Below are 18,669 nucleotides of genomic sequence, written 5' to 3'. Positions count from 1 at the left end.
GGCCTTAGAAAAGGAATTAAGCGAATATCTCGCCACTCGTTGCGTTAGTATGAGTCTCGTTCTTTTTCCCGTTTACAATAAAATTAGCCAACAATTTTTCCAAATCCGGCAGTGCCCGAGCTACGTTGATTTCACATGTCTGATCTGGTCCTAATCGAGATTAGATGATTGAACCGAAAATCGTCTGTCAACAAGTAATAAAAAAATAGAAAAACGAAAAGGGGCGCACACGAGGACTTCCCAGGGGGGTTACCCATCCTAGTACTGCTCTCGCCCAAGCACGCTTAACTTCGGAGTTCTGATGGGATCCAATGAATTAGTGCTGGTATGATCGCACCCGACATTGAGTGGGATGTTTATTCTTATATCCTCGGTACGTGTGGAGCGGGCGGCGATGGACAACACTCGGCACTGCTCAAGCCCAATCAGAACCCTGAAGTTAAGCGTTCTGGCGCGATGGCAGAGCTAAGATGGGTGACCCCCTGGGCAGTCCTCGTGTCGCGATTTTTATGTAATTATTATAAAACAGTTGAAATAATTGTTTTTAATGAGTTAACTGTCTCCAGAGTAATCTGCGTCATACCCTTCCGCACAGAACCGGCTCACGACAACAAAAATCGCTAAATGTTCCCAGAAAATAGAAAAAAATTAAGAATAAGAAAATAACGAATGTAAAGCTATTATTATGCTGAGATAAGATAAAATGGAACCGGAATTTAATTTCGAACTCCTAAGCGGATTTCTTGAGGAAACGAAGCTTAATAGAAGCGGAAAATCGCAAATTAGAAGTCTTAGAGAAGGAATTCGGCTAAATTCTCGCCAGCTCATTGCGGAGTAATGAGTCTCGTTCGTTTGCCCGTTTACAATCAAATTAGGCTACAATTTTGTCAAATCCGGCAGTGCCCAAGCTACGTTGATTTCACATGTCTTATATGGTCCCGATCGAGATTCAGATGATTTGAGCCGAAAATTGTTGTCAACAAGTAATCAAAAATAGAAAAACACGAAAAGGGGTGCAACACGAGGACTTCCCAGGGGGTCACCCCTCCTAGTACTGCTCTCGCCCAGCACGCTTACTTCGGAGTTATGATGGATCCAGGCATTAGTGTTGGTATGATCGCACCCGACATTGAGTGGGATGTTCTTCTTATATCCCCTGGGTACGTGTGGAGCGGACGGCGATGGAAACACGCGGCACTGCTCTCGCTCAATCAGAACCATGAAGTTAAGCGTTCTGGCGGATGGAAGAGCTAGGATAGGGGACCTCCCTTAGAAGTCCTCCTGTCGCGATCGTTACTTAAATTATGGCTTAAAACAGTCGAAATAATGTTTTTAATTAGTAACCGTCCTCCAGAGTAATCTGCGTCATACCCTTCCGCACAGAACCGGCTCACAACAACAAAATCGCTAAATGTTCCCAGAAAATAGAAAAAATAAGAATGTTTTATTGGTCCGATCGAGATTCAGATGATTTGAGCCCAAAATCGTCTGTCAACATGTAATCAAAAATAGAAAAACACGAAAAGGTGTGCAACACGAGAACTTCCTAATGGGTCACCCATCCTAGTACTGTGGTCGCCAAAGCGTGCTTAAATTCGGAGTTATGATGGGATCCGGTGCATTAGTGCTGGTATAATCGCACTCGACATTCAGTGGGATTTTTATTCGTATATCCCTCGAGTACATGTGGAGCGGACGGCGATGGACAACACGCGGCACTTCTCTCGCCCAATCAGAACCATGAAGTTAAGCGTTCTGGTGCGATGGCAGAGCTAGGATGGGTGACCTCCCTCGGAAGTCCTCGTGTCGCGACTGTTTACGTAAATTATGGATAAAACAGTCGAAATAATTTTTTTTAATGAGTTAACCGTCTCCGTAGTAATCTGCGTCATACTCTTCCGCACAGAACCGGCTCACGACAACAAAAATCGATAAATGTTCCTAGAAAATAGAAAAAAATTAAGAATAAGAAAATAACGAATGTAAAGCTATTATTATGCCTGAGATAAGATAAAATGGAACCGGAATTTAATTTCGAACTTTCTAAGCAGATTTCTCGAGGAAACGGAATCTTAACAGAAGAAAAAAATCGCAAATTATAGGGTATTAGAGAAGGAATTCGGCTAAAATCTCGCCAGCTCATTGCGGAGTAATGAGTCTCGTTCGTTTGCCATTTTACAATCAAATTAGGCAACAATTTTTTCAAAATCCGGCAGTTCCCGAGCTACATTGATTTCACATGTCTTATCTGGTCTCGATCGAGATTCAGATGATTTTAGCCGAAAATTGTATGTCAACAAGTAATCAAAATTAGAGAAACACGAAAAGGGGTGCAACACGAGGACTTCCCAGGGGGTCACCAATCCTAGTATTGCTCTCACCAAAGCACGCTTAACTTCGGAGTTTTGATGGGATCCGGTGCATTATTGCTGGTATGATCGCACCCGACATTGAGTGGGATGTTTATTCTTATATCCCTCGAGTACGTGTGGCGCGGGCGGGGATAGACAACACGCGGCACTGCTCTCGCCCAATCAAAACCATGAAGTTAAGCGTTCTGGAGCGATGGCAGAGCTAGGATGGGTGGCCTCCCTGGTAAGTCCTCCTGTCGCGACCGTTTACTTAAATTATAGCTAAAACAGTCAAAATAATTTTTTTTAATGAGTTAACCGTCTTCGGAGTTATCTGCGTCATACCCTTCCGCCCAGAACCGGCTCACGACGACAAAAATCGCTAAATGTTCCCAGAAAATAGAAAAAAAAATAAGAATAAGGAAATAGCAAATGTAAAGCTATTATTATGCCTGAGATACGATAAAATGGAACCAGAATCGAATTTCGAACTTCCTTAGCGGATTTCTCATGGAAACGGAAGCTTAACAGAAGCGGAAAATTGCAAATTAGAGGGTCTTAGAGAAGGAATTCGGCTAAAATCTCGTCAGCTCCTCGCGGAGTAATGAGTCTCGTTCGTTTGCCTGTTTACAATCAAATTAGGCTACAATTTTGTCCAAATCCGGCAGTGTCCGAGCAAGGTTGATTTCACATGTCTTATCTGTTCCAGACCGAGATTCAGATGATTTGAGCCGAAGATCGTCTATCAACAAGTAACGAAAAATAGAAAAACACGAAAAGGGATGCAACACGAGGACTTCCTAGGGGGTCACCCATCCTAGTACTGCTCTCGCCCAAGCACGCTTAACTTCGGAGTTCTGAAGGGATCCGGTGCATTAGTGCTGTTATGATAACACTCAACATTGAGTGGGATGTTTATTCTTATATCCCTCGAGTACGTGTGGAGCGGGCGGCGATGGACAACACGCGGCACTGCTCTCTTCGAATCAGAACCATGAAGTTAAACGTTCTGACGCGATGGCAGAGCTAGGATGGGTGAACTCCCTGGGAAGTCCTCGTTTCAAGACCGTTTACGTAAATTATGGCTAAAAAAGTCGAAATAATTTTTTTTAATGAGTAAACCGTCTTCGGATAATCTGCGTCATACCCTTCCGCACAGAACAGGCTCACGACAACAAAAATTGCAAAATGTTCCCTGAAAATAGAAAAAAATAAGAAGAAGAAAATAGCGAATGTAAAGCTATTATTATGCCTCGGATACGATAAAATGGAACCGGAATCTATTTATGAACTTACTAAGTGGATTTCTCGAGGAAACAGAAGCTTAACAGAAGCGGAAAATCGCAAATTAGAGGGTCTTAGAGAAGGAATTCGGCTAATACTCGCCACCTCGTTGCGGAGTATTCAGTCTCGTTCGTTTGCCCGTTTACAATCAAATTAGCCTACAATTTTGTCCAAATCCAGCCGTGCCCGATCTACGTTGATTTCACATGTCTTATATGGTTCCGATCGAGATTCAGATGATTTGAGCCGAAAATTGTCTGTCATTAAGTAATCAAAAATAGAAAAACACGAAAAGGGGTGCAACACGAGGACTTCCCAGGGAGTCACCCATTCTAGTACTGCTTTCGCCCAAGCACGCTTAACTTCGGAGTTCTGATGGGATCCGGTGCATTTGTGCTGGTATGATCGCACCCGACATTCAATGGCATTTTTATTCTTATATCCCTCGAGTACGTGTGGAGCGGGCGGCGATGGACAACACGCGGCACAGCTCTCGCCCAATCGGAACCATGAAGTTAGCGTTCTGGTGCGATGGCGGAGCTAGGATGGGTGACCTCCTTGGGAAGTCCTCTTGTCGCGACCGTTTACATAAATTATGGCTAAAACAGTCGAAATAATTGTTTTTAATGAGTTAACCGTCTCCGGAGTAATCTGCGTCATACCATTCCGCACGAACCGGATCACGACAAAAAAATTGCTAAATGTTACCAGAAAATAGAAAAAAAAATAAGAAGAAGAAAATAGCGAATGTAAAGCTATTATTATGCCTGAGATACGATAAAATGGAACCGGAATCAAATTTCGAACTTCCTAAGATGATTTCTCGAGGAAACGAAAGCTTAACAGAAGCGGAAAATCGCAAATTAGAGGGTCTTAGAGAAGAAATTCGGCTAAAATCTCGTCAGCTCATTGCGGAGTTTACAATCAAATTAGGCTCTAATTTTGTCCAAATCCGGCAGTGCCCGAGCTACGTTGATTTCACATGTCTTATCTGGTCCCGATCGAGATTCAGATGATTTGAGCCGAAAATCGTCTGTCAACAAGTAATCAAAAATAGAAAAACACGAAAAGGGATGCAACACGAGGACTTCCCAATGGGTCACTCATCCTAGTACTGCTCTCGCCCAAGCACGCTTAACTTCGGAGTTCTGATGGGATCCGATGCATTAGTGCTAGTATGATCGCACCCGACATTGAGTGGGATTTTTATTCTTATATCCCTCGAGTACGCGTGGAGCGGGCGGTGATGGACAACACGCGGCATTGCTCTCTCCCAATCAGAACCATGAAGTTAAACGTTCTGGAGCGATGGCAGAGCTAGGATGGGTGACCTCCGTGGGCAATCCTCGTGTCGCGACCGTTTACGTAAATTATGGCTAAAACAGTCGAAATAATTGTTTTTAATGAGTTAACCGTCTCCGGAATAATCTGCGTCATACCCTTCCGCACAGAACCGGCTCACGACAACAAAAATCGCTAAATGTTCCCATAAAACAGAAAAAAAAATTAAGAATAAGAAAATAACGAATGTAAAGATATTATTATGCGTGGGTATACGGTAAAATGGAACCGGAATCGAATTTCGGACTTCCTAAGAAGATTTCTCGAGGAAACGGAATCTTAAAAGAAACGGAAAATCGCAAATTAGAGGGTCTTATAGAAGGCATTCGGCTAAAATCTTGCCAGCTCATTGCGGAGTAATGAGTCTCGTTCGTTTGCCCGTTTACAATCAAATTAGCCTACAATTTTGCCCAAATCCGGCAGTGCCCGAGCTACGTTTAATTCAGATGTCTTATCGGGTCCCGATCGACATTCAGATGATTTGAGCCAAAAATCGTCTGTCAACAAGTAATCAAAAATAGAAAAACACGAAAAGAGGTGCAACACGAGGACTTCCCAGTGGGCCACCCATCCTAGTACTGCTATCGCCCAAGCACGCTTAACTTCGTAGTTCAGATGGGATCCAGTGCATTAGTGCTGATATGATCAGACACGACATTGAGTGGGATGTTTATTCTTATATCCCTCGAGTACGTGTGGAGCGGGCTGCGACGGACAACACGCGGCACTGCTCTCGCCCAATCAGAACCATGAAGTTAAGCGTTCTGGAGCGATGGCACAGCTAGGATGGGTGAGCTCCCTGGGCAGTCCTCGTGTCGCGACCGTTTACGTAAATTATGGCTAAAACAGTCGAAATAATTGTTTTTAATGAGTTAACCGTCTCTGGAGTAATCTGCGTCATGCCCTTCCGCACAGAACCGGCTCACAACAACAAAAATCGCTAAATGTTCCCAGATAATAAAAAAAAAATTAAGAATAAAAAAATAGCGAATGTAAAACTATTATTATGCGTGGGTATACGGTAAAATGGAACCGGAATCGAATTTCGGACTATCTATAAATATTTCTCGAGGAAACGAAAGTTTAAAAGAAACGGAAAAATGCAAATTAGAGGGTCTTAGAGAAGGTATTCGGCTAAAATCTCGGCACCTCGTGGCGGAGTAATAAGTCTCGTTCGTTTGCCCGTTTACAATCAAATTAACCTACAATTTTGCCCAAATCCGGCAGTGCCCGAGCTACGTTTATTTCCCATGTCTTATCTGGTCACGATCGAGATTCAGATGATTTGAGCGGAAAATCGTCTGTCAACAAGTAATAAAAAATAAAAAACACGAAAAGGGGTGCAACACAAGGACTTTCCAAGGGATCACCCATCCTAGTACTGCTCTCGCACATGCACGCTTAACTTCGGAGTTCTGATGAGATCCGGTGCATTAGTGCTGGTATGATCGCACCCGACATTGAGTGGGATGTTTATTCTTATATCCCTCGAGTACGTGTAGAGCGGGCGACGATGGACAACACACGGCACTGCTCTCGCCCAATTAGAACGATGAAGTTAAGCGTTCTGACACGATGGAAGAGCTAGGATGGGTGGCCTCCCTTGGAAGTCCTCGTATCGCGACCATTTACATAAAGTATGGATAAAACTGTCGAAATAATTGTTTTTAATGAATTAACTGTCTCCAGAGTAATCTGCATCATACCCTTCCGCACAGAACCGGTTCACGACAACAAAAATCGCTAAATATTCCCAGAAAATAGAAAAAAAATAAGAAGAAGAAAATAGCGAATGTAAAGCTATTATTACGCCTGGCATACGATAAAATGGAACCGGAATCGAATTTCGGACTTGCTAAGCGGATTTTTCGAGGAAACGGAAGCTTAAAAGAAGCGGAAAATCGCAAATTAGAGGGTCTTAGACAAGGGATTCGGCTAAAATCTCGCCAGCTCATTGCGGAGCAATGAGTCTCGTTCGTTTGCCCGTTTACAATCAATTTAACCTACAATTTTGTCCAAATCCGGCAGTGCCCGAGCTACATTGATTTCACACGTCTTATCTGGTCCCGATCGAGATTCAGATGATTTGAGCCGAAATTCTTATGTCAACAAGTAATCAAAAATAGAAAAACACGAAAAGGGGTGCAACACGAAGACTTCCCAGGGGTCAACCATCCTATTCCTGCTCTCGCCCAAGCGCGCTTAACTTCGGAGTTCTGATGGGATCCGGTGCATTAGTGCTGGTATGATCTCACCCGACATTGCGTGGGATGTTTATTCTTATATCCCTCGAGTACGTGTAGAGCGGTCCGCGATGGACAACATGCGGCACTGCTCTCGCCCAATAAGAACCATGAAGTTAAGCGTTCTGGCGCGATGGCAGAGCTAGGATGGGTGACCTCCCTGGGAAATCTTCGTGTCGCGACCGTTTACGTAAATTATTTATAAAGCAGTTGAAATAATAGTTTTTAATGAGTTAACCATCTCCGGAGTAATCTGCGTCATACCCTTCCGCACAGATTTGGCTCACGACAACAAAATTCGCTAAATGTTCCAAGAAAATAGTAAAAAAAAATTAAAAAGAAGAAAATAGCGAATGTAAAGCTATTATTATGCCTGGGATACGATAAAATGGAACCGGAATCGAATTTCGGACTTTCTAAGCGGATTTCTCGAGGAAACGGAAGCTTAACAGAAGCGAAAAATCGCAAATTAGAGGGTCTTAGAGAAGGAATTCTGCTAAAATCTCGCCAGCTCATTGCGGAGTAATGAGTCTCGTTCGTTTGCCCGTTTACAATCAAATTAGGCTACAATTTTGTCCAAATCCGGCAGTGCCCGAGCTACGTCGATTTCACATGTCTTATCTGGTCCCGATCGAGATTCAGATGATTTGAGCCGAAAATCGTCTGTCAACAAGTAATCAAAAATAAAAAAACACGAAAAGGGGTGCAACACGAGGACTTCCCTGGGGGTCACCCATCCTAGTACTGCTCTCGCCCAAGCAAGATTTACTTCGGAGTTCTAATGGGATCCGGTGCATTAGTGCTGGTATGATCGCACCCGACATTGAGTGTGATGTTTATTCTTATATCCCTCGAGTACGTTTGGAGCGGGCGGCGATGGACAACACGTGGCGCTGCTCTCGCCCAATCAGAACCATGAAGTTAAGCGTTTTGGCGCGATGGCAGAGCTAGGATGGGTGACCTCTCTGGGAAGTCCTCGTGTCGCAACCATTTACGTAAATTATGGTTAAAACAGTCGAAATAATTGTTTTTAATGACTTAACCGTCTCCGGAGTAATATCCGTCATACCCTTCCGCACAGAACTGGCTCACGACAACAAAAATCGCTAAATATTCACAAAAAATAGAAAAAAAAGAAGAAGAAATAGCGAATGTTAAGCTATTATTATGCCTGGGATACGATAAAATGGAACCAGAATCGAATTTCTGATTTTCTAAACGGATTTCTCGAGGAAACGGAAGCTTAACAGAAACGGAGAATCACAAATTAGAGGGTCTTAGAGAAGGAATTCGGCTAAAATCTCGCCACCTCGTTGCGGAGTAATGAGTCTTGTTCGTTTGCCCGTTTACAATCAAATTAGCCGACAATTTTGTCCAAATCCTACAGTGCCCGAGCTACGTTGATTTCACATGTCTTATCTGGTCCCGATCGACATTCAGATGATTTGATCCAAAACTCGTCTGTGAACAAGTAATCAAAAATAGAAAAACACGAAAAGGGGTGCAACACGAGGACTTCTCAGGGGGTCACCAATCCTAGTACTGCCCTCGCCCAAGCACGCTTAACTTCGGAGTTCTGATGGGATCCGGTGCATTAGTGCCGGTATGATCGCACCCTACATTGAGTGGGATTTTTATTCTTATAACCCTCGAGTACGTGTGGAGCGGGCGGCGAAGGACAAGACGGGCACTGCTCTCTCCCAACCAAAACCATGAAGTTAAGCGTTCTTGCGCGATGGCAGAGCTAGGATAGGTGACCTCCCTGGGAAGTCCTCGTGTCGCGACCGTTTACTTGAATTATGGAAAAAACTGTCAACATAATTGTTTTTAATGAGTTAACCGTCTCCGGAGTAATCTGCGTCATATCCTTCAGCATAGAACCGGCTCACGACAAAAAAAATCGCTAAATGTTACCAGAAAATAGAAAAAATAATAAGAAGAAGAAAATAGCGAATGTAAAGCTATTATTATGCTTGGGATACGATAAAATGGAACCGGAATCGAATTTCGGACTTCCTAAGCGGATTTCTCGAGGAAACGGAAGCTTAACAGAAGCGGAGAATCGCAAATTAGAGGGTCTTAGAGACGGAATTCGGCTAAAATCTCGCCAGCTCGTTGTGGAGTAATGAGTCTCGTTCGTTTGCCCGTTTACAATCAAATTAGCCTACAATTTTGTTCAAATCCTACAGTGCCCGAGCTACGTTGATTTCACATGTCTTATCTGGTCCCGATCGAGATTCAGATGATTTTATCCTAAAATCGTCTATCAACAAGTAATCAAAAATAGAGAAACACGAAAGGGGTGCAACACGAGGACTTCCCAGGGGGTCACCAATCCTAGTACTGCTCTCGCCCTAGCACGCTTAACTTCGGAGTTCTGATGGGATCCGGTGCATTAGTGCCGGTATGATCGCACCCGACATTGAGTAGGATTTTTATTCTTATATCCCTCGAGTACGTGTAGAGCGGGCGGCGATGGACAACACGGGCACTGCTCTCGCCCAATCAAAACCATGAAGTTAAGCGTTCTGGCGCGATGGCAGAGCTAGGATGGGTGACCTCTCTGGGAAGTCCTCATGTCACGACCGTATATTATAGCTAAAACAGTCGAAATTATTGTTTTTAATGAGTTAACCGTCTCCAGAGTAATCTGTGTCATACCCTTTCGCATAGAACCGGCTCACGACAAAAAAAATCGCTAAATGTTCCCAGAAAATAGAAAAAAAAATAAGAAGAAGAAAATAGCGAATGTAAAGCTATTATTATGCCTGAGATACGATAAAATGGAACCGGAATCGAATTTCGAACTTCCTAACCGGATTTCTCGCGGAAAACGAAAGCTTAACAGAATCGGAAAATCGCAAATTAGAGGGTCTTAGAGAAGGAATTCGGCTAAAATCTTGCCAGCTCGTTGCAGAGTAATGAGTCTCGTTCGTTTGCCCGTTCAATCAAATTCGCCTAAAATTTTGTCCAAATCCGGCAGTACCCGAGCTACGTTGATTTCACATGTCTTATCTGATCCCGATCGATTTTCAGATGATTTGAGCCGAAAATCGTCTGTCAACAAGTAATCAAAAATAGAAAAACACGAAAAGGGGTGCAACACAGGGACTTCCCAGGGGGTCACCCATCCTAGTACTGCTCTCGCCCAAGCACGCTTAACTTCAGAGTTCGGATGGGATCTGGTTCATTATTGCTAGTATGATCGCACCCGACATTGTGTGGGATGTTTATTCTTATATCCCTCGAGTACGTGTGGAGCGGATGACGATGGACAACACGGGCACTGCTCTCGCCCAATCAGAACAATGAAGTTAAGCGTTCCGGCGCGATGGCAAAGCTAGGATGGGTTACCTCCCTTGGAAGTCCTCGTGTCGCGACCGTTTACGTAAATTATGGATAAAACAATCGAAATAATTGTTTTATTGATTTAACCGTCTCCGGAGTAATATGTGTCATACCCTTCCGCACAGAACCGGGTCACGACAAAAAAAATCGCTAAATATTCCCAGAAAATAGAAAAAAAATAAGAAGAATAAAATAGCGAATGTAAAGCTATTGTTATGCCTGGGATACGATAAAATGGAACCTGAATCGAATTTCGAACTTCCTAAGCGGATTTCTCGTGGAAACAGAAGCTTTACAGAATCGGAATCGCAAATTAGACGGTCTTAGAGAAGGAATTCGGCTAAAATCTCGTCTGCTCATTGCGGAATAATAAGTCTCGTTTGTTTGTCCGTTTACAATCAAATTAGGCTACAATTTTTTCCAAATCCGACAGTGCCCGAGCTACGTTGATTTCACATGTCTTATCAGGTCCCGATCGAGATTCAGATGATTTGAGCCGAAAATCGTCTGTCAACAAGTAAGCAAAAATAAAAAAAACGAAAATGGGCGCAACACGAGGACTTCCTAGGGGGTCACCCATACTAGTACTGCTCTCGCCCAAGCACGCTTAACTTCGGAGTTCTGAGGGGATCTAGTGCATTAGTGCGGGTATGATCGCACCCGAATTTGAGTGGGATGTTTATTCTCATATCCCTCGAGTACGTGTGGAGCGGGCGGCGATGGACAACACGCGGCAATGCTCTCGCCCAATCAGAACCATGAAGTTAAGCGTTCTGGTGCGATGGCAGTGCTAGGATGGTTGACCTCCCTGGGAAGTCCTCGTGTCGCGACCGTTTACGTAAATTGTGGCTAAAACTGTCGAAATAATAGTTTTTAATGAGTTAACCGTCTCCGGAGTAATCTGCGTCATACCCTTCCGCACAGAACCGTCTCACGATAATAAAAATCGCTAAATTTTCCCAGAAAATAGAAAAAAAATAAGAAGAAGAAAATAGCGAATGTAAAGCTACTATAATGCCTGGGATATGATAAAATGGAACCGTAATCGAATTTCGAACTTCCTAAGCGGATTTCTCGATGAAACGGAAGCTTAACAGAAGCGGAAAATCGCAAATTAGAGGATGTTCGAGAAGGAATTCGTCTAAAATCTCGTCAGCTCATTGCGGAGTAATGAGTCTCGTTCGTTTGCCCGTTTACAAAAAAATTAGGCTACAATTTTGTCCAAATCCGGCAGTGCCCGAGCTACGTTGATTTCACATGTTTTATCTGGTCCCGATCGAGATTCAGATGATTTGAACTGAAAATCGTATGTCAACAACTAATCAAAAATAGAAAAACACGAAATGGGGTGCAACACGAGGACTTCCTAGGGGTTCACCCATCCTAGTACTGCTCTCGCCCAAGCACGCTTAACTTCGGAGTTCTGATGGGATACGGTGCATTATTGCTGGTATGATCGCAACCGACATTGAGTGGGATGTTTATTCTTATATCCCTCGAGTACGTGTGGAGCGGGCGGCGATGGACAAAACGCGGCACTGCTCTAGCCCAATCAGAACCATGAAGTTAAGCATTCTGGCGCGATGGCAGAGCTAGGATGGGTGACCTCCCCGGGAAGTCCTCGTGTCGCAACCGTTTACGTAAATTATGGCTAAAAAAGTCGAAATAAATGTTTTTAATTAGTTAACCGTCTCCGGAGTAATCTGCGTCATACCATTCCGCGCAGAATCGGCTCACGATTACAAAAATCGCTAAATGTTGCCAGAAAATAGAAAAAAAAAATAAAAAGAAGAAAATAGCAAATGTAAAGCTATTATTATTCCTGGGATACGATAAAATGGAACCGTAATCGAATTTTGAACTTCCTAAGAGGATTTCTCGAGAAACGAAAGCTTAACAGAAGCAAAAAATCGCAAATTAGAGGGTCTTAGAGAAGGAATTCGGCTAAAATCTCGTCAGCTCATTGCGGAATAATGAGTCTCGTTCGTTTGCCCGTTTACAATCAAATTAGGCTACAATTTTGTCCAAATCCGGCAGTGCCCAAGTTACGTTGATTTCACATGTATTATCTGGTCACGATCGAGATTTAGATGATTTGAGCCGAAAATCGTCTATCAACAAGTAATCAATCAAAAATAGAAAAACACGAAAAGGGGTGCAACACGAGGACTTCCCAGTACTGGTCTCGCCCAAGCACGCTTAACTTCGGAGTTATGATGGGATCCAGTGCATTAGTACTAGTATGATCGCACCCAAAATTGGGTGAAATGTTTATTCTTATATCCATCGAGTACGTGTGGAGCGGGCGGCAATGGACAACACGCGGCACACCTCTCACCCAATCAGAACCATGAAGTTAAGCGTTCTGGCGCGATGGCAGATGTGTGACCACCCCGGGAAGTCCTCGTGTCGCGACCATTTACGTAAATTATGGATAAAACAGTCAAAATAATTATTTTTAATGAGTTAACCGTCTCCGGAGTAATCTACATCATACCCTTCCGCAGAGAACCGGCTCACGACAACAAAAATCGCTAAATGTTTCGAGAAAATAGAAAAAAAATAAGAATAAGAAAATAGCGAATGTAAAGCTATTATTATGCCTGGGATACGATAAAATGGAACCGGAATAAAATTTGGACTTCCTAAGCGGATTTCTCGCGTAAACGGAAGCTTAACAAAAGCGAAAAATCGCAAATTAGAGGGTCTTAGAAAAGGAATTCGGCTAAAATCTCGCCAGCTCATTGCGGAGTAATGAGTCTCGTTCGTTTGCCCATTTACAATCAAATTAGGCTACAATTTTGTCCAAATCCGGCAGTGCATGAGCTAAGTTGATTTCACATGTCTTATCTGGTTCCGATCGAGGTTCAGATGATTTGAACCGAAAATCGTCTGTCAACAAGTAATCAAAAATAGAAAAACACGAAAAGGGGTGCAACACGAGGACTTCTGTGAGAACCCGGATTTTTCAAAGCAAAGCACCTTAAAAGCTCGGTAAGTAGCTCAAAAAGAAGCCGAGGCAACGTAAACTCTTGAGAATTGTGGGTACGTCACTCGGAAGAGGAAACCCTTACCTCACAAGCTAAAACCCTCAGCTCAAGGAAGCTCCAAAATTCTTGGAAAAGAAACCCCATTCTCATGAGCTCAATCTTTTACCTCAATGAAGCTCATTCTTTCTTGTCCTAAAAGAATAAAAAAAATAGAGCTAGGAGGAGAGCTAAAGCATTGGAAAAATTTAATGTGCAAGAAATTACCCTTGAGTAAACCAAGGAGAAAAGCTAAAGGATAAGATATATTTATGACCATTGAGTTAACCAAAGAAGGAGCTAAAAGAACTAAAGGTTTGGACAAACTTATTATACAAGTGATGACTATTAAGTTAACCAAGAAAGGGAGCTAAGGGAAGAGCTAAGAGGCTTGGACCAATTTATTGTGCAAGAATGGACTCTTTACTAAACCAAGGTGACCTTTGATGCTTGAGTTAACCTTGACCACATTGATGGCTTGCTTGGGCTCCAATATTTCGGCCATGGGGAGGGGAAAAGTCCATCCTTCACCTATAAATACCACCTCAACATGCTAAAGAAATCACACCCAAAAATCAGCAAGAAAAATCGGCTCATTTCCCTCCAAAACCACCTCTCGGCTGTCGCTTGCAAGAAGAAAGAAGGAAGAGTTGTTCCGGCTTTTCAATTCTGTGATTTGCTATCCACATCGTTGTGAAGATCATCTCCTGGTTCGGTCATCACTTGACCGAAATTCAACAAGTTTCGTTCGCCAAAGTTCTGCACATTTCGAAACGTAACTTCGAGAGTATTGTAAGTGGGTTTTTGATATGTATATTCGTTTGTATTTTTAAATCTTGAATATATAAGTCATGACATGTATGAATGTGTGTCCTCTTTTTTCGAAAACAGCATGATGACCGTCTTTTAAAATTTCGATCGATTATGTGTTTTCTTCTATGCTTCGAAATTCTTTGGTTCCGCTGAATCCGTCTGAAACTCTGATATCTGAAAACTCTGATACGTTCTGTCTTGTAAACTTTGAATTCTGTGTTGCACTGTTACAACTCGATTTGAAATGGGACGAGAATTGTAATTCTGTCTGGCCCCCATTGGTGGGTATAAAACCATGTTCTTTCTGGCCTCCATTGGTGGGTATAAAACCGTGTTCTGGCCTCACCTCTTAGAGGACTAACATATTGGGAACAATTTGACCATGGAAATGAGATGAGTAACAGTGTTCTGTCTGTTCCGATCTGTTCTGTTCTGAATTGTTCTGATCTGTTTCTGAACTGCTCTGAATCTTCTGATAACCTCTGTCTCATATTTATTTTGTTTTTGTTATGATGAGTTAAAAATGATAAGATTTGAAAGTTTGTTAAAGAAATGTTTTAAAGATTAAGTTCTATATGTATCATAGGAAATCGATCGACCCCCACTTACTGAGTGTTTCCCAAAACACTCACCCCTTACAAATTTCAGATTAAAATGAAGACCAACTGAATGAGGAAGAACAAGGAGCCTTATGGGGATGGTAGCCGATGAGCAAGATACAAGAAATCAAGACTTTATTTTCCTTTTGTTCAGTTTCCGCATTTGCAACTCTGATGTATTTTTATTCTATTGTCAATGTAAAGACAATGTTTTATTTATGAAAAAGACTGGTTTTTGGCATTTCGATACGAGGCTTAATTATTTTAAAGTAATTGTGAAAACAATGCCGGATGTCACAGGCGCTTCAGACACTTTGCGTGACATTTAAGTGGTATCAGAGCCGCCAGGTTCATAATCCTGCTGGGATTTTGACAGACAAAATTTGAAGAAGTCAAATTTTGGCAAAAGCCTAGTACATTCTGAAACAAACTCTCAATCTTTCCAAAATTCTTTGAGAAATTCGAAATCTATTTCCTTCAATCATTCTGAAATTTGTAGTATAGAAAGTTCCACGAAATCTTTGTTTCAATCAAATTTTTTTACCTTTCTATCCTTTACTTTGATACCATTATGAAATTTTACCTCAATTTATGGTCTTGTACTCGTGCTCAAGCCGCACTTCGCATGCGTCAACATTACTTGAGGAAAACAAGATAAACAAGAACTCACAAAGATTAAGAATCTGCTTCAAACTGATATACATAATCTCAACCATCACCTTGATCGAGCATAGAGCCAGCTCGCCCTAACACTACACGTGGAATGACTAGTTTCCCTTAATCGAAAGTTGATAGTAAGGATTGAAACTTAGAAAAACCTTGCTAACCGTTCTCGTCATCAACATGAAGACCTTTCTAGCAAGTAAGAACGTTACATCGCCAAGCTTCATGGTGCAATGGATAGACTGCGCACCTTGTCGTGGAAAATGTGGAAGAAGAAGAAGAAGCACCTATGGATGTAGTGGAAAAAGAACAGTAATGTTGAGAGATGATAAAGTAGGCTAGACTGGTATTATGGTTAAATGATATGAAAGAAAAAAGTGTAACATTTCTTTGAGAATGTACATAGATAAGTTGAAATATATTTTGGGAACATACCTATCAAAGATAATTTGACTTATATTTTTGGGAATAAAAATACTCTGATATAAGTTGACTTACATTTGCGAATTCTTCCGACTTAAGATGAAATGTTTGATTCGCGGATAATAAATTATTTATGAAAATATGAGATAAGAATTATATAAGTTTTGATATTCAGATGTAAAAGTTGATTTTTATGTCAATAATTAATGGTATGGACATTTAAATTTGGGCTATTAAGCGATAAATTTAAATATGTAAGATTTTGGAATATTTAATAAAGTTAAGAAACAATAACTTAAGTTAAGAAATTAAGGTCATTACCTTAGGTAAATAAAGAGAGTTATGAGATATTGGTGGACATCAAGGGAAGTGTAGCATGCATAATAGGTTATGACTCTTCTTATAGTAAAAAGAAAAATAGGGGAAAGATTTGTGGAGAAAGACATCCAACGAAGCTTGTTTGTATTAAAGCATGTTAGGCTCATAGTTTTGATTAAAGACAGATTTAGTAAAAGAAGAATTGTTTGAGGAATTAATTTCTTCCGTACAATGTTGAAAGAAATTTTAACTAGGTTATTGGGACTTAAGTCAATAGGCTGATAAGGAGTTATGTTCTAAGATTCTATATTGATTTTATGTTTGGAGATAGTAATCGTGATAATTTAGAACACAATAAATATGGATACGCATATATTCAGTGCCGATTTTATTTAGTGTACTATGGTAAATTTCAACGTCATTCTGAGAATTGGTTGGTTGGACAAGAATCATGCAGTGTTAGATGGTCGAGGTAAGAATGCCAAACTCCAATCCAAGAATAAATCGTATTTTATGGCAAGGATAAGGAACAAAAATCCTTCCTTTCTGCTTCTCAAACTTAGAAAGCCATGGAGTATGGCTAAGAAGTCTAACTAGCGATAATGAGAGAAGAAAAAGAAGGAATTGAGCTCAAGATATAAAAATATTCCCGGGGTACGAGAGTTCTGGAAGCGTTACTTTGAATTATCTCAGATCGTGAAAGAATTCGAAAGTAACTTTATAGCTCGTGCTGCACCAATATCTAAAGAACCCTAGCAAATGGCTTCAGTTGAACTCAAGGAGATAAAAGTTCGATTCCAAGATTTGTTAGACAAAAACAAATCAGACCAAGTGCCTCTTCTTGGGGAGATTCAATCTTATTGGTACAGAAGAATGGTGAAAGTACAAGATAGTGTGTCATTCGACAAAGTACTATATGAGATCAAGAACAAATGTCATCTTTCAAGAATAGATGACCTTTTCTATCAGTTAAAAGGAGCTAAGATCTTTTCGAAGCTCTATCTAAGATCAGACTATCACAATTGAAGGCCAAGGCAGAGAATATTCCTAAAACAGCCTTAAAAAGAAAAGGGTATGGACACTATGAGTTCATGATAATACGTTTTGGCATGACCAATGCTCCAGCAACATTCATAGAACTCATGAACAGAGTGTTCAAGAAAATTCCTCGGCAAGTTTGTGGTAGCATTTATTGAAGACATTCTTGTATATTCAACAAGTGAGAAAGACCGCAAGGAAGATCTTCGCCTTGCTCCACCGATGCTCAGAGAAAAATAACTAAATACTAAATTTAAGAAATGTGAATTTTGATTAAAAAATGTCACATTCTTCGGTCATATAATATCTGAAATGGGCATATCAGTGGATCACCAATAAGGTGGAGGTAATCATAGACTGGCCTTGATCGAATACTGGAATAGAAATTTGAAGTTTTCGGGATTATTTGGCTATTAAGAAAATGTGTTGAAGGATTTTCTTCCGCTCACCAAGCTCACTTAGAAGAACTCTAAATTCAATTAGAGTGAAGAATGTGAGAAGAGTTTTTAGATCTTGAAAAAGAAACTCGTTTCTACGCTAGTATTAGTACTTCCTGAAGAAGGCAAGAATTTCACAATTTACAATGATGCATCAAAAGAGGATTGTGATGTGTTCTCATTCAAGAGGGCAATTAATTGCCTATGCATCGATGAAATTAAAACCATGTGAGCAAAATTATCCAACACATGATAGTGAATTAGCCACAATTATATTTGAGCCAAAGATCTAGAGAATCAATTTCTTTAGTGTCAAATGTGTGAAATTTATCAATCATCAAAGCCTCAAATACTATTCACACAAAAGGAATTAAACATGTGACAAAGACGGTGGATCGAACTATTGAAGATATTTTAGGGCGTGTGCCATGGACCTCGGACTCCAATAAACACCCCCCTTTGATTGAATTTGCCGATAACAATAATTATCATGGAAGTATTGAAATCAGAGAGAAAGCTATCATGGTACTTGAATTGTTGATAAAGTAGCTATTATCAAGGAAAAACGCAAGGCAGCTCATGATCGACAAAAGAGCTGGGCTTATTTAAAGTGAAGACCGTTGGAGTTTGAAAATGGTGTGAAAGCTTATGTTAAAGTTTCCCCAATGAAAGGAGTGGTTCGATTCAGCAATTCTAGAAAGATAACTCCAAGATATGTCGGACCCTTCGAAATACTGAGAAAAATGGGAAACCTAGCTTATCAGCGGGCTTTACCACCAGGCATG

General features: G+C 41.3%; 11 non-coding genes and 6 pseudogenes across 11 annotated transcripts; all 17 read right to left on the bottom strand.

Moving 5' to 3' along the window:
* Nucleotides 1–220: 220 nt before the first annotated feature.
* On the bottom strand, nt 221–339 carry LOC142509696 (5S ribosomal RNA). Its single transcript, XR_012807857.1, has one exon. It is a non-coding gene; the product is annotated as a 5S ribosomal RNA (ribosomal RNA).
* Nucleotides 340–1,010: 671 nt separating this feature from the next.
* LOC142512761 (5S ribosomal RNA) lies at nt 1,011–1,125 on the bottom strand (annotated as a pseudogene).
* A 400-nt stretch (nt 1,126–1,525) lies between these two features.
* On the bottom strand, nt 1,526–1,644 carry LOC142512760 (5S ribosomal RNA; annotated as a pseudogene).
* Nucleotides 1,645–2,327: 683 nt separating this feature from the next.
* LOC142510778 (5S ribosomal RNA) lies at nt 2,328–2,446 on the bottom strand (annotated as a pseudogene).
* Nucleotides 2,447–3,130: 684 nt separating this feature from the next.
* Nucleotides 3,131–3,249, bottom strand: LOC142507525 (5S ribosomal RNA). Its single transcript, XR_012805780.1, has one exon. It is a non-coding gene; the product is annotated as a 5S ribosomal RNA (ribosomal RNA).
* A 680-nt stretch (nt 3,250–3,929) lies between these two features.
* Nucleotides 3,930–4,048, bottom strand: LOC142514291 (5S ribosomal RNA). Its single transcript, XR_012810191.1, has one exon. It is a non-coding gene; the product is annotated as a 5S ribosomal RNA (ribosomal RNA).
* A 657-nt stretch (nt 4,049–4,705) lies between these two features.
* On the bottom strand, nt 4,706–4,824 carry LOC142516702 (5S ribosomal RNA). The gene has a single exon (XR_012812483.1). It is a non-coding gene; the product is annotated as a 5S ribosomal RNA (ribosomal RNA).
* Nucleotides 4,825–5,510: 686 nt separating this feature from the next.
* Nucleotides 5,511–5,629, bottom strand: LOC142511888 (5S ribosomal RNA; annotated as a pseudogene).
* Nucleotides 5,630–6,313: 684 nt separating this feature from the next.
* LOC142506847 (5S ribosomal RNA) lies at nt 6,314–6,432 on the bottom strand. Its single transcript, XR_012805122.1, has one exon. It is a non-coding gene; the product is annotated as a 5S ribosomal RNA (ribosomal RNA).
* Nucleotides 6,433–7,115: 683 nt separating this feature from the next.
* Nucleotides 7,116–7,233, bottom strand: LOC142511522 (5S ribosomal RNA; annotated as a pseudogene).
* A 686-nt stretch (nt 7,234–7,919) lies between these two features.
* Nucleotides 7,920–8,038, bottom strand: LOC142515644 (5S ribosomal RNA). Its single transcript, XR_012811478.1, has one exon. It is a non-coding gene; the product is annotated as a 5S ribosomal RNA (ribosomal RNA).
* Nucleotides 8,039–8,717: 679 nt separating this feature from the next.
* Nucleotides 8,718–8,836, bottom strand: LOC142513062 (5S ribosomal RNA). Its single transcript, XR_012809028.1, has one exon. It is a non-coding gene; the product is annotated as a 5S ribosomal RNA (ribosomal RNA).
* A 682-nt stretch (nt 8,837–9,518) lies between these two features.
* Nucleotides 9,519–9,637, bottom strand: LOC142513188 (5S ribosomal RNA). Its single transcript, XR_012809149.1, has one exon. It is a non-coding gene; the product is annotated as a 5S ribosomal RNA (ribosomal RNA).
* Nucleotides 9,638–10,313: 676 nt separating this feature from the next.
* LOC142516093 (5S ribosomal RNA) lies at nt 10,314–10,432 on the bottom strand. Its single transcript, XR_012811906.1, has one exon. It is a non-coding gene; the product is annotated as a 5S ribosomal RNA (ribosomal RNA).
* Nucleotides 10,433–11,110: 678 nt separating this feature from the next.
* LOC142506962 (5S ribosomal RNA) lies at nt 11,111–11,229 on the bottom strand. The gene has a single exon (XR_012805232.1). It is a non-coding gene; the product is annotated as a 5S ribosomal RNA (ribosomal RNA).
* Nucleotides 11,230–11,912: 683 nt separating this feature from the next.
* LOC142508468 (5S ribosomal RNA) lies at nt 11,913–12,031 on the bottom strand. Its single transcript, XR_012806679.1, has one exon. It is a non-coding gene; the product is annotated as a 5S ribosomal RNA (ribosomal RNA).
* Nucleotides 12,032–12,719: 688 nt separating this feature from the next.
* LOC142512685 (5S ribosomal RNA) lies at nt 12,720–12,821 on the bottom strand (annotated as a pseudogene).
* Between the last annotated feature and the right edge of the window lie 5,848 nt (nt 12,822–18,669).

Source organism: Primulina tabacum, chromosome 10 (assembly GCF_025594145.1).
Source record: "Primulina tabacum isolate GXHZ01 chromosome 10, ASM2559414v2, whole genome shotgun sequence".
NCBI classification, from domain to species: domain Eukaryota; kingdom Viridiplantae; phylum Streptophyta; class Magnoliopsida; order Lamiales; family Gesneriaceae; genus Primulina; species Primulina tabacum.
This window is presented reverse-complemented; position numbering and strand designations above follow the sequence as displayed.